This window comes from Rhinolophus hipposideros (genome assembly GCF_964194185.1).
Source record: "Rhinolophus hipposideros genome assembly, chromosome: 20".
Classification (NCBI taxonomy): Eukaryota; Metazoa; Chordata; class Mammalia; order Chiroptera; family Rhinolophidae; genus Rhinolophus; species Rhinolophus hipposideros.
The window spans coordinates 17,051,968-17,065,858 of NC_138066.1; positions in this window are offsets into that span (position 1 = coordinate 17,051,968).

The window sequence follows — 13,891 nt, forward strand, 5'->3', positions numbered from 1 at the left end:
GTTCTGCCAATTTTCCTGCCTGTTCCTTCAGGCTCAAATAAAGTCCATGGTGGTTACCGGGAAGCAGAGTCAGGATTCTGGTGGGGACCTGGGGGACTTGCCCTGGTCTGTTCCCACATCAGACCATTGCCACTCAGCACTGACAGATCGTTTGAGGCAGGCAGAGGTAGTGGGACGAGAGGATTGGTTAAGAGAAACAAACCCCGCCTTTAATAGCCTATGGATTGTAATTCAGGTTGGTGCAGCTGGCACGCCTCGTCCTCCCCGGGCCTCCACTTGGAAATGTTGAGGTCCCTCTGTTTAATCTCACCCATTACAGCCATCCTATCTGCTGGGTTTTTTTTTTTTTTTTTTGGTTTTTTTTTTGAGAGAGAGAGAGAGAGATACAAGCCCCTCTGTATCAGAATTTTTTTTTTTAAGTTTAATTTTAGTCATTTCAAAGATGACTTTTTGATCAAAACTTGGCAGAACACTCTCTGGGCCCCAACTCCATTGGTCACAGGGCAATCTGAACAGGCTGGGAATGCTGACTTCTCTGCCCTGCTCAGTCTGCCCTCCTGCCCCAATCCACACTTGGTCCCCTCGGTGACAGCTAAGAGGCAGTTGTGGAGACAGAGCCAGGAGTGCAGTTTCCAGGCTCTCGGCCTCACATAGAAAAGTGCTGGCTCAGGTAGTAAATGGCCATCAACTGTGATTGGCTGGCCATCAGCTGTGGCTAGTTGGCCGTCAGCTGTAGCCAGTGAGCCATTGGGCACTAATATAACTGCCATGGCTACGCTAGCAAGAAAATGGGGGCTAGCAAGAAAATGGTGGCTGAGCCTGCAAGCGTGGATTGCAGTTAGCAAGTGAGGTGGGTTGGCAGAAAAGCGGACAGCAGGTCGCACGTCGTGTGAACCCGCCCCCAGCGAGACTATAGTGGTATGACTCCCTTATCTATGGCTCCGTGGGTGTTCCTTTTTGGCCTCACTGTGTCCTGCATTCTTATGTGGGGAGTGGGAGCTGAGACCCTGCAGGCCGCCCCGCACGACAGCAGTTCATGCAGAAGGGCTAGAAACAAACAATTCCTCCTCCTCTTCTACCTGCTGTAATGTGACCAGTTATCATCCTTATGCACGTAAAGTGTTTACAGCTGATCGATCAGGCTCCCCTGGTTTGGGCAGGTAGGCAGCAAAGAATATCAGACAGCCCTAGTGCTGAGGCTTTGGTGATGTCAGCCACTCAGAGTCCAGAAAGGGAAGGAAGGAGAAAAGTCTCTCCCAAAAGTGAGTGGGAGAGAAGTGTAAAATGGATCCATCTTAAACTTCACAGACTGCTCCCCAAGATTGAATAGAGAAGGTAGTAAAAGTGAAGTTTTTTTTTTTTTTAATTACTGTCTTCTCGTGTTCAGTCCTGTCACTTGTAAGTGACAGGACTTTTACTCCTGCTTTTACTCCTGCTTTCAAATATCTTGGTGTATTTTCTGTTTTCAGGAACTGTTATGAAAAAGTCCCTGCCACCCATAGACAAGATCCCTGCTCTTTTCACCCACACTGATTCAGGCCTCTGGTTAACTGGAAAATCCAACAGCTATCTCCAATGGCCGGGCCTGGGGCAGAGTGCTTTGTTCAAGTCAGAAAACTTTTATTATTCATTTGTTCATCCAGTCAACAAAGATTTCATTACTAGGGTCGAGACACTGTCCTAAGTGCTGGGGACTGATAAGGTCCCTTCCTTCATAAAGCAGACATTCCACTGGAGGAATTAGACACAATATATGCACTGCACCTACTAATATGCACAAGCTTTGATGGAGTGGAGAGGAGGAAGTCCTAGTGTCTGTCCTCCAGGGGCTCGCAGATGAGGGCTAGAGAAGACCCATATAGAAATGATTACATGAGGCATAACAGAAGGGCAAGGAACTTGCTGTAGGCATATTATTGGGGGAGACATTCATTGCAAAGAAAGGACTGGGGAGGATTAAAAGGAGCTGGTATTTTGATCTGGGCTTGAACAAAGGAGAGCAGAGCATTTCCACAGGTAGATATGGCTGGGACAGATGTGCTGGGAAGAACGAAGAGCTTAAGCAAAGGCTTTGAGGCAGGGACGAGGTGGTTGTGGGGAACCCCGCAGGCTACCTGAGGAATCTAGACATCCCCTCACATAATCAATGCTTCTCACCAGGGTGCTGGGCTCCATCCAGGCTGGGACAGAGGCAACCCCTCAGCACCAACTCCCCACCAGGGGCCTGCAGGGATATTGAAGCCCATCTTCATTTTGGGTGTGCCTTCAGAACTCTGTAAGCTCCTGCCCTTACCTGTACACTTGTGGTAGCTCTGGTCCCTAAGATGTGATTCTTACAAAACGGGCAGCAAATCTGTCCCTGTGCCAGGCTCAAAGCCACCTTGCTAGATTCTCCTCTCTAATCTCAGCCCCTCAGGATTGCTTTGACTCCTGGATAAGAGGGATGGGCAAGGATCAAAGCCGTATGAGGTGCCCAGTCTGTGCTCAGAAACAACAGCAGCAAGCAGTGACCCCCAAACTACCTCCTTTTGTCCTGTGTCCTCTTGGCAAATTATCCCAGTTGTCCTTCCCTCATGCCCAGCCCCCATGCCTGGTGGCACAGACACTTAGCGATTTGCTCCTTAATTGTCCCCCAGCTAGGCTGCGCAGATGCCGCTCTTTAATCTCTCCTGATAAATGAATCGCGCCGTTCCTTTAATCATATGTTCATATCCAAGCCAATTTGAATCAATTTGGCAGGGAGCGTGTTGCAAGAGATGCCATGACTGCTTCTTCTCCCCCCAGGGCCCTGGAGCCAGCATGTCTGCTGTCCTCACCCTCAGCAAAGAGCCCAGGAGGCCCATCCAGGGAAAGGAACTCCTACCTGAATGATGGGGACTTTCCAAAGTCAATCGTTCATTCCTGTCCACCAAGCAGGCCTGTTTGGGACTGGAGGTAGATGGATTCCCAAGGGCCTCAGAAGTGAGAGGGAGAGGGAGAGTCCCCAGCCTTCCTCGGTCACTGAATAAAGTACCCCATTATCATCCCTGGGAGAAAGTGCTGCCTTAAATTTAACCCTAATCCTTTCTGTTCCCCTTTCATTTTTTCTGAGCTGGTTCTCAGAGCAGCTGGAACACTTCATCACCTTTTACATAGCAGCACATTCCAGACCAGTCTATAATAATTCATCCTTGCCTGTTAACTGCTACTGGCTGCCACCCCCAACTCCTTTCATCTTTCTCCAGGAAGTGTTCTTTTCCAAATCCTCCAGCTTCGTGGGCAGTCCCACGCTTCCTTGGTAACACCAAGTTTTGCGGTATTTGGGGCTGTTGCTTTTCCACCTAGAGTGATGTCCACCCGCCTGTCACTAGTGAAAACAAAACAAAAACAAGTGAATAAAACCTGTGAAACTGAGCACTTCTGCCTCTAGTATTGACACCTTAGAGAAGGGGCTTAACCTCTTGGGCTTCCTTGTCTGTAAAACAAGATGGTATTACTGGTAAGACACTTTTGGCTTCTAAGTTGGGAGGGAGCCTGTCATGCAGGGACTCAGCTCCCGCTCCCCACATAAGAACGCAGCATATGGTGAGGCCAAAAAGGAACACCCACGGAGCCATGGATAGGGGAGTCATACCACTATAGTCTCGCTGGCGGCTGGGTTGGAGATACAGAAGCAGGCTCCATACGATGAGCAGTCCACCATCCTCTTCTCTGCCAACCAACCCACCAACCAACCAACCCCCTAGCATAGCCACTGGCAGTTAGTAGCTAATGGCTAACTGGTTACAGCTGTGGCCATCTAATAACTGAGTCAGCACCTTTCCCCCACGTGAGGCCGAGAGCCCGGAAACTGCTCTCTGGGACTCTGTCCCCACACAGCCTCTCAATGCTGCCAACATCCCTACCCCTTCATCACCCTTGGTAAGGAACCGGAGAGTCTGACAGACGGTGCTAGTGGGGCCGCGAGATCCCCCTACTGGGGAAGGGACAACTTCTCCCAGCGCGAGGTCTGTGGGAGCCTGGTTGCCGCTCCGCGTCGCCTTCAAGTGCATTACGTTTTCCTCGAGGGCTCTGCCAGACCAAGCCAGCGCCCTCGCATCGAATGGGAAAGCGGAGCAAATTCGCATATTCATACCTTTTTTGCATGGTCCCACCTGGGCCTCTGGCTCCGCCCCCACCTGTAGGTTCTTCCCACTCTTCCCGGAAGCCACTGCTCCTTAAAAGGTTCTTAAGCAGTTGACAGGGCGGAGCCCATCGGCGTTGCCCTTTAAGGATTCCAGAGGCAAGAGGAGCGGCTCTAAGTTCAACAACCCCTCAATACTGTTTCCGCCCTTTTAGAGGGCTCTTGGAGGTCCTTGACAGGAGCTGAGGCTGCCGGCGCGACTGGGGCTTCCTGGCCTGTCAATGGTGATCAGTGGGATGAAGAGGATAATAAAACCAATAAAAGTTCCCATTTGTTGAGCACTTACTATGTCCCCAGTACTTATACACTTTGCCTACATATGTCACTTAACCTTTATCACAACTCTGTGAAGTGTCCTTGTCCCTGTGAGGAAATAGGCTCAATGGTGATGTCTGTCCTAGCAGGCTCCTCAGCTTGGTTCCAGCAACTGGCCAGGTGACTCTGGCCTTGTCAGAGTACAAAGGGGTGGCGAGAAAGACAACAATTGCTGTCATCATGCTCATCTCAAATCGCTGTGTGCCTGGTAACCACCAAGGCCTGGCCTTAGGAAGGAAACAGTTCTTGGCAATTTTAGAGGGAAATTTGTGTTGCTACTTACAATTTCAGAGTATCGTGCACGCGTTGTCACATTTGTGCTTCACGCACACTGTGCCAACAATCTGAATAACACTTCCACATGGCCCAGAATGCATATTTTAAGTTCTGTTCACCTCAGTCTAGTTTCATTACAGTACAATGGAACAATCCAGACCATTTTCTGGGATTTGATCTGGGAGGAGTGCTTTCCAGAGCAATAGCCATTTTGGAATTAGCAAGGATGCTGGGTTTGTTTGGAAGACATTTTACAGAGAAATTGAGTCTTCTGTAGTGTAAACCCCAGTGATGGGTCATATATAAGGGAGATTCCAAAAAGAATGTGTGCTTTCCGATTGAAGACAGTGACATAAATCTCCCAGGGGAATACTTAAATGTGCAGATAGAATTTGCTTTAGATATCAAAAGTCAGTTATGACAGTTAAACCAAAAAACCTCAGAAAGGATATTAAGTTTTGACACCATCCAGGCAAATTATATTTGAGGTGGCTTAAGAGTCAAAGAGTTTCCACATTTTAATAAATTTTGATATGTTTTGTGCCACATCTGTGATCTGACTAGATTAGGAAAAGAAGCAAATGGATTTGGGGGAAGAGAGGACACTAGGGAATTTGAAAGTGGAAAATCTTTTTTAAAAAAGAGTTAAAAAAAGAACATCTTGATATGAGGAACACGCAGCCAATAGCTTCAGAAACATTAGGTCTTTGAAAGACAGGTCAACGACTGGTAACCAGGCAAATATAAAATTGTATATGGTGAAATAGGCCTCATAGTATGTTTCCCTGAAAGTAAGACCTACCCTGAAAATAAGTCCCAGTTAAGATCGTCAGCCAGACGGATGCATTTAGTACGTTATGACGATGTTCCAGGAGAAGATGACATGACTGTATTTGAATAAATGTAGATTGTTGTACATGAAAAAATAAGACATCAGAATAAGACATAAGACATAAGAATAAGACCTGAAAACACGCCCTAATGCGTCTTTTGGAGCAAAAATTAATATAAGACTCAGTCTTATTTTCGGGGAAACACAGTAGGTCAAATTTCTCACAGGAATGGCATCAGTTGCAAGTTGGCACCCTTGCATGAGGGCAGCTCTGGCTCCCACAGGAATACTGTCCTCTGGAGAGCAAGGGAGAATGACCCTAGTGAGAGGCACTGCCCCAAAAGGTTCTGGATAGAAGCACAGATTTCATGGCTTACTTTTGAGGGTCCTGGAGCTCATCTGTAAGGCTGTTCTTTCTAATGGACCACTACTCAGCCACTGGGCAGGACTTAATAGCAGAAAGGGAGCTTCCAATCCCAGGCACTGGCTAAATAAGACTAAAGAACCAACTAGAAAGTGAGGCAGTCTTACAGCTCTATGAATGGGTTCTTAAGGGAACACATACACATGACAAAAGTATATGTGAAAACACAGATGAATAGATAAACATTAGAAGGGACCTTTGAAATTATACATAGTTTTGCTTAGGGATGCGGGATCATAGATGAAGTATCTGTGCTTATAAAGTTTTCATACAATTTTTTTAAAAAGTCAGTGCAGATGTCTGTGCCAAACACTAAAGTCGGCCCCAAATTGCCCTGTTAGTGTAACTATAAGAGTAGCTTCTTTCTGGTAGTTCATATATAGAAATAGTAGCCATGTGGGGAGCGGGGAACCACGTGGCAAAGCTCCTTAGAAACTGCTTAGATCACTTGCTCAGGAAAAGCCATTCTTAAAACAGCAGGCATCTCTTGGCATGGCTGCGAGTGGAAGCTGAAAGAGGAACAGATTGGAGGGTGGAACTTGAACAGGATATTTAGGGGAGAGGAGCAGCGGGGAGAAGAGAATAGCATCTAGACTGTGCCCTCCCATGCAGTCTGGAGCACTGCAGGTGACAGGTTTAGGTGAGGAGACTTGTGTTGGTACAGGGACTGGTGATGGACTGGGGTGAGGAGAAGCCAAGTGCCAAGAAGGTCATTTAGAATATTTGTGTCATGGTTATACACTTTTTTTTTTTTTTGTAAGATCTGTAAGGGTGGACACAGCTCAATGGCCAGACTTTGTGCCTGGCTGATGGATTTATGTTTCTCATACCTGACTCCATCTAAGAAGGTTTCGCCCCTTAAGGAAAAAGTATTGCGTGTGTTTTTTTTGTTTCAGAGAGTCAAGTGACCAGTGAATTCTCTGAGAAATGAGAAGGTATTGGTATTAGAAGGGGGCGCCTGAAGGTTCAGACATTACAGAAGGTCTGGGAGGAGTAAGTCCCCTGGGGGTGGGGATGATCTTCATCTCCCTCCCCTCCCCCTCTCCTTGCTCTCCAGTAGAAATCAGCTACAAATCTCAGCTTGTTGGGAACAGATGGTCTTGGCTGACGAATAAGCCACCGCAGGCTGCTCCACCTGTTCTCGGGCTGGAATAATCAGCTCGAGACAAACATCGGCGCTGAAATAACTCATGGCAGCGGGTGATGCTCAGGCACAGATTCTGAAAATCTCTTAAATAGCCCCCTTCTAACTCTTGCCCCTCCCCAGCCCCTCGAGGCCATCAGGGGAAAGCAATGGAGCGGAGAAGACAGAACCCCAAACTGAGAATGATGCCTGAGCTGGTGGTGCTGTGGGGTGGGGGTGGGGGGGGAGCGGAGTTGTGCTGGGCATGGGGTGGAAGGTGGGGTGACCATAGGGGGACCATTCACCTGGCAGGGCAGGAAGTTACTTCTCAAGAGCACATGCAAAACGTGGTGTGGGGACAAAGCCCCAAAAAGCAGTTTCCAGGCTCTCGGCCTCACATAGAAGGGTGCTGGCTCGGGTAGTAAATGGCCATCAACTGTGATCAGATGGCCAGCAGCTGTGGCTAGTTGGCCGTCAGCTGTAACCCGTAAGCCATTGGCCACTAATATAACGGCTGTGGCTACACTAGCAGAAAGAATGGGGGCTAGCAAGAAGATGGTGGCTGGCAAGCGCGGACTGCTGTTAGGCAGATTATGTAGATCCTGCTTCCTGTGTCTCCAGCCCAGCCGCCAGCGAGAATACATTGGTTTGATTCCCCTATCTATGGCTCTGTGGGTGTTCCTGTTTGGCCTCACCATGTCCTGCGTTCTTATGTGGGGAGCAGGAGCTGAGACCCTGCCTGCCACCCTGCACGACAAATGGTGCAGCGAGCAGGGTCCCCTGCATGACACATGGCGTAGTCGGCAGGATACAGTGCTGGCCAAAGCTTTCCGAAGGGCAGTGGAGCAGTTTGTGCGTATGAAAGCTCAGTCTGAGGAAGACCAGGAGGAGCAGCTGCCGGAGAGCTCGATTCCCGTGGAGGGGTGGAAAGACGTGGATGGTTCCCCAACCAGCAGAGGCCGGAGAAAGCAAAGCGGAGAAAGCGAAGGTTGTTGCCGCCCTGTGGGCTGGAAACTGCTTGCTGAGGCAGCCCAGATGCAGGACTTGTCCCAGGAGGAAACGCTTGCTGAGTCCTCCTTGGGAGATGAGGGTGAGGTCAAGGTCATCCCTCACCCCCAGGACAGCCCTGGCGAATGACTATGGACTATGAGGAATTGCCTTCTATCCCTGATTTAATGGACGCTTGACTGTTTGGGAACATACCACCATGTAGTGGGACTGGCGGATGTTTGCTTTTGTGTCTTGACTGGCCGCCATTGATAATATGTAAGCACCTTGATGTGAGCCGCTGTTGTTCCAGCACAGTACCCTAAGAAGCCCAGGAAGTCTGGCTGTGTCCAGAGAGAATGGCAGTGCACTGAGAGCCCTGGCTGTGTCCAGGAAGTCTGGCTGTGTCCAGAGAGAGTGGCAGTGCCTGAGAAACTCTGGCTGTTCCCGGGGAGACAGGTGGTACCCTAAGAAGCCCAAGAAGTCTGGCTGTGCCCAGAAGTACTGGTGGTGCCCTGAGAAACCCTGGCTGTGCTCAGAGAGCCTGGCTGTGTCCAGGATATTGCATTCACCTCCAGGCTCCTCGCACAGGGACCCTCGCGGAAGACACTTGTCGCGTAGATTGTGAGGCGAGACCCTGTAGGGGTGGAGTGTGGGGACAAAGCCCCAGAAAGCAGTTTCCAGGCTCTCGGCCTCACATAGAAGGGTGCTGGCTCGGGTAGTAAATGGCCATCAACTGTGATCAGATGGCCAGCAGCTGTGGCTAGTTGGCCGTCAGCTGTAACCCGTAAGCCATTGGCCACTAATATAACGGCTGTGGCTACACTAGCAGAAAGAATGGGGGCTACCAAGAAGATGGTGGCTGGCAAGCGTGGACTGCTGTTAGGCAGATTATGTAGATCCTGCTTCCTGTGTCTCCAGCCCAGCCGCCAGCGAGAATATATTGGTTTGATTCCCCTATCTATGGCTCTGTGGGTGTTCCTGTTTGGCCTCACCGTGTCCTGCGTTCTTATGTGGGGAGCAGGAGCTGAGACCCTGCCTGCCACCCTGCATGACAAATGGCGCAGCGAGCAGGGTCCCCCGCACGACACATGGGAATGGTTGGTCCATGTCAGGGACAAGCGTGAGGCGATCCAACCAGTTGGGGATAGTAGAAAACTAAGAATTTGGGATTCTTTTGAATTTATTCATTAAAGGAGTGATATGTGTGGGGACAGAGCCAGGAGTGCAGTTTCCAGGTTCTCGCCCTCACGTGGAAAGGTGTTGGCTCAGCTAGTAAATGGCCATCAATTGTGACTGGATGGCCATCAGCTGTGGCTAGTTGGCCGTCAGCTGTAACTAGTGACCAATTGGCCACTAATATAACTGCCGTGGCTACACTAGCAGCAAAATGGGGGCTAGCAAGAAGATGGTGGCGTGGCGTGGCGGAGTGTAGATTGTGGATTGCAGATAGGCGGATTGCAATTAGCAAGTGAGGTTTGTTGGCAAAGACAAGTGGATGGCAGGTTGCGGATGGTGTGGCTCCTGCTTCCTGTGTCTTTAACCCAGCCACCAGCTAGACTGTGGTGGTGTGACTCCCCTATCTATGGCTCCGTGTGTGTTCCTTTTTGGCCTCACCATATCCTGGGTTCTTATGTGGGGAGCGGGATCAGAGACCCCACATACCACCCTGCATGACAACCCCTTGTTGGGGTACTGGCGGATGTTTGCTTTTGTATCTCGACCAGCCACCATTGAGAATATAGTGGTATGACTCCCCTATCTATGGCTCCGTGGGTGTTCCTTTTTAGCCTCACCTATCCTGCGTTCTGGTGTGGGGTGCGGGACTAGAGACCCCGCATGACACCCTGCATGAGAATATGCAAATGGGATCAGCGAATCTCTCAGCAGCTCAGACAGCTCTGCCAGCAGCCGCTGGGGGTGGGTACCTGGGTGCCCCTACTTCTGTTGACCTGTGTTCAGCTTCCTCACCTCCTTGATGAAGTCAGCTGGGCTAATGTTCCTTGGCGGATGAACCCATGTGTGTCTGGGGGGGAAGGGGTGACAGTGCCGGGAAGCAGTGGTGACAGCAGGGGGTTGGGGGCTATCTGGCTGAGGTGGGGGTACAGCTCCTGTGGAGTCAGTCTGGAGAGAGCAGGGACTGAGAGAGAAGAGCAGGGCAGATTGCTTGCTCAGGCGGGAGGCTCCCTTTGTTCTCCCTACATACGTAGGCTGGCGTGGGGGCTCTGAGTCCCCAGAGGCTGTGCTGGTCAGGGAAGAAAGCTGCAAGAGCCCTTGGCCTCCCTGGTTGCCTCTCTACCTGCCAGATATCTTATCCCATAGGGGGGCCCTGTGGCTCTGCCTGAGGCCCAGGGCGCTGAGGACAGGGTCCTCCCCTATTATATAGGGTCCCACAAACCTGTTCTCTTTGAAGTCGGGTGTGCTCACAAAGATCCCATGGTGCCTCTGTCCTGCTCTGTGCTTGGTTCTGTGGTTCTCACCCTGCTGCATATTAGAAACACTCAGAGCTGTTTTTGTTTTTTGTTTTGTATACAAAAGTAAAAAGAGTATAATGAGGTTCTTTATCAAGCAGCTTCAACAATTATCAACACACAGTGAATCTTGCTTCATCTACACTCCCACCCACTTCCCTATTCCCTTCACTGGATTATTTTGAAGACCCCAGATATGCCATCACTTTAAGAAATACTTTAGTATTTATTCCTCAAAGAAAAAAAAATGACTCTTAAAAAATGTAATCACCAGACTCTTTATCATACCAAAATGTTTTTTCAAAAACTCCTTAATACCAAATATCCAGTCAATGTTTAAATTTCCCTTTTTAAATTATGCATTATTTTTATTATATATGTATATATGTGTATATGTGTATATAGACACAAATATATACATGTATGTATGTGTATGTATATATATATATATATACATATACACATACATATATATGTGAGATATATACACATACACACACACACACGGAGGGAGCCAAAAAAATGTATATACATTTTAAGAAAAGAAAAAAACATTAAAATTGTAATACTCAATATATACCGATAACAAAAGATGATACAAGTCATGTGTATACATTTTTTTGGCACCCCCGATATATATATGTTAGTTCAAATCAGGATTCAAACAAACTGACAACTTTTTCTTTCCGCTTCCCCCCTCCCCTGCCCCTACTCTGGTTCAAGGCGTTGTTTCTCAGTCTAGTTGTGTAGGACACAGCTCCCTGGCCCATGCTGGTGTTATGAGCCTTGCGCTCCGCCCCCGCAAGCTAAGGCAGTTCGCTGGTCGTCTGTACGCCACTCACAGCAGGTCATGGCAACTCTCGCCGGCCACTCATGCTGGCTGCTGGCCTCTCATGGCAGCACACCTTAGGCGTGCTCACGCAGACCTCTGGCTGCTCATGGCAGCCCAGCTCCAGGGAAAGCCATTGTTCACAATCTTAGCTGTAGAGGGTGCAGCTCACTGGCCCATGTGGGACTCAAACCTGTGACCTTGGTATTAGGAGCAGGGTGCTCCAACCACCTGAGTCACTAGGTCGGCCCCCTGATGACCTTTTTAAGAAATACTGTGCCCAGGGCTTTCTCCCTCAGGGATTCTGATATAATTGGCCTTGGGTGGGGCCCAAGCATCATATTTTTAAAAGCTCCCTGGGTGGTTTTAATATGCAGCCAGGGTTGACAAATGCTCTACTTTTCCCTCAACCAGTTTCCTGCCAACTCCTCCTTGTCCAGGTTGTTAAATACCTCTGCCTGCCTCTAGCCAATACACCAGGCCGCTCCCAGAGCAGTTGGCATTGGCATGCCTACCTGGACAAGTAGAGGGCTGCCCTCTTCTCCAAGCTCCTCTTTCAGGATGGGCTGTAACTCTCTGGATACAAGCATTCCTTTTCGCCATAAATTCACGTGTGTACCTGTTCCCCTTAATATGCCTGGTGCCTATTCTTGTCTTGCAAGTGTAGCAATTTTTTTTTCCCTTTTGTGTGAAAATAGTAAAATTCTTACCTCAGGAAAAAATGAGAATTTCCCTGGGGGCTGTACTCATTTGGCTGCTCCGGTGGCTCAGCGCTGTGCTCGAGCTGAGCTAGGGGCCTGCTAGGCTTGGCAAGGGACATACAGGAAACTGGGGATAGAGAGGGACTTGGACCCAGCACATTTCAGGGAATCTAAGAAAACTTTCTCTCCCGAGGATGTTGGCCCTAGGAGCATTCTAGAGAATTATACCCGTGTCCATAGCTCACAGCTGGCTGCCTACCTTCCCATGGCAGCTGTTTCTTTTCTTTTCTTTTCTTTTCTTTTCTTTTTTGAGAGCCCATGGCCCATGTGGGAATCGAACTGGTAGCCTTTGGAGTTAGGAGCATGGAGGTCTAACCGCCTGAGCCATGGGGCCGGCCCCAGTTGTTTCTATTTGCTCCCCTACCCCTCTACTGGGCCTGCCTGTGGGTTCACTCTGCTGTCCTGCATCCACCCCCCGCCCCACTCCATGCCTCACTGAATGTTGGTGAAACAAATCTAGTCTAAAATAATGAGCAATCAACTACCCTGATGCTTGGGGCAGGCTGGGCAAGGGCTAGGGGGAAGAGGCAGGGAGCTGAATCATTTATAAAGCTTAATAAAGATGCAGATGAGCATGCTGACTAAGAGCCCCAGAGCTGGGCTTATTCATTATTCAAAGTTATGTAAATGCCACCGGGTCCTGTGTGTTAGAATCCTGCCCCCTGTCCCTGTTGCTTCTCCCTGCCTGATATTCCCAACCGGCCATGTACCTCCCCTTCTCGCCCACCCCCAGGTGCTTTCATTCACCGGCCAGAGACCCTGGCCCAGATGCCCATTTCAGACCCTATCTCCAGGGTAATAAAAATCCTCCATCTCCTCTCTAGCCAGAAGTCTCTCAGAAGCTTGTGGGGAGGCTCTGGCCTTCAGGTAAGCCTATATAGACCCACATAGTGGACTTCTCACTTTTAAAAATTTCCGAAAAAAAAAACTTCCAAGGAAAGAATACCATAAGAGTGCTTACATACAGGTTTTAATAACTCACAAATCTACTTAGTGGGATGGATTTCCTGAGGTCTAACCTAAACCCCCCTAGCTGCACTGGAAACACACCGTAGAAAGAGAATATCCACTAACCGAACTCTCTTTAATTAATCTTCTGAGAAGTAAAATGCAAGCATTAAGTCATGCTCCAGTCTACTGCCTTCAGACTAACTCACACTTGTTGACACTTTGTGTTTTTCTAGACAGTTGAAACACCTTCCAGTTTACGCACACTCTTCAAGCTCTTAAACCTGTTTAGGATACCAAACTCTGGTGAGGGTTTAACTAGCACGGACTAGACTGTATACCACCTCTTTTCCACATCATGATTACTGATTTGTAACCCACAATTGCCTAAGTCTTAGGACTCATATTACTTTCCCCTGACTCTCCTCTCTCTGTACCAATCGTTCCCTTTTTCCCCATCACCCCTAATTTGTCAGCTTGGTGAAGCTGAGAGATGAAGAATTGGGTCAGAGGCGCAACGGCATCGATTGCCTCTGCTTTCCCTTCTTTTCTGGACTGGCTCTCCTCCCTCCCTACCCCCAATCTATTTTTAGCCTGCCTCTGTTTTCCTTAGTCTGGTTGGCAACCATGCCGGCCTCTTTTTCTTCACTGCCCTTATCTCTTCCCTGCAGCCCATGCAGACCCCAGCTGCCCTTCCAGAGGTCTCATTGCCTGGCAGATTTATTTTTATTTTCTTCCATCTTGAAGAGATGTCGGGTCTGCC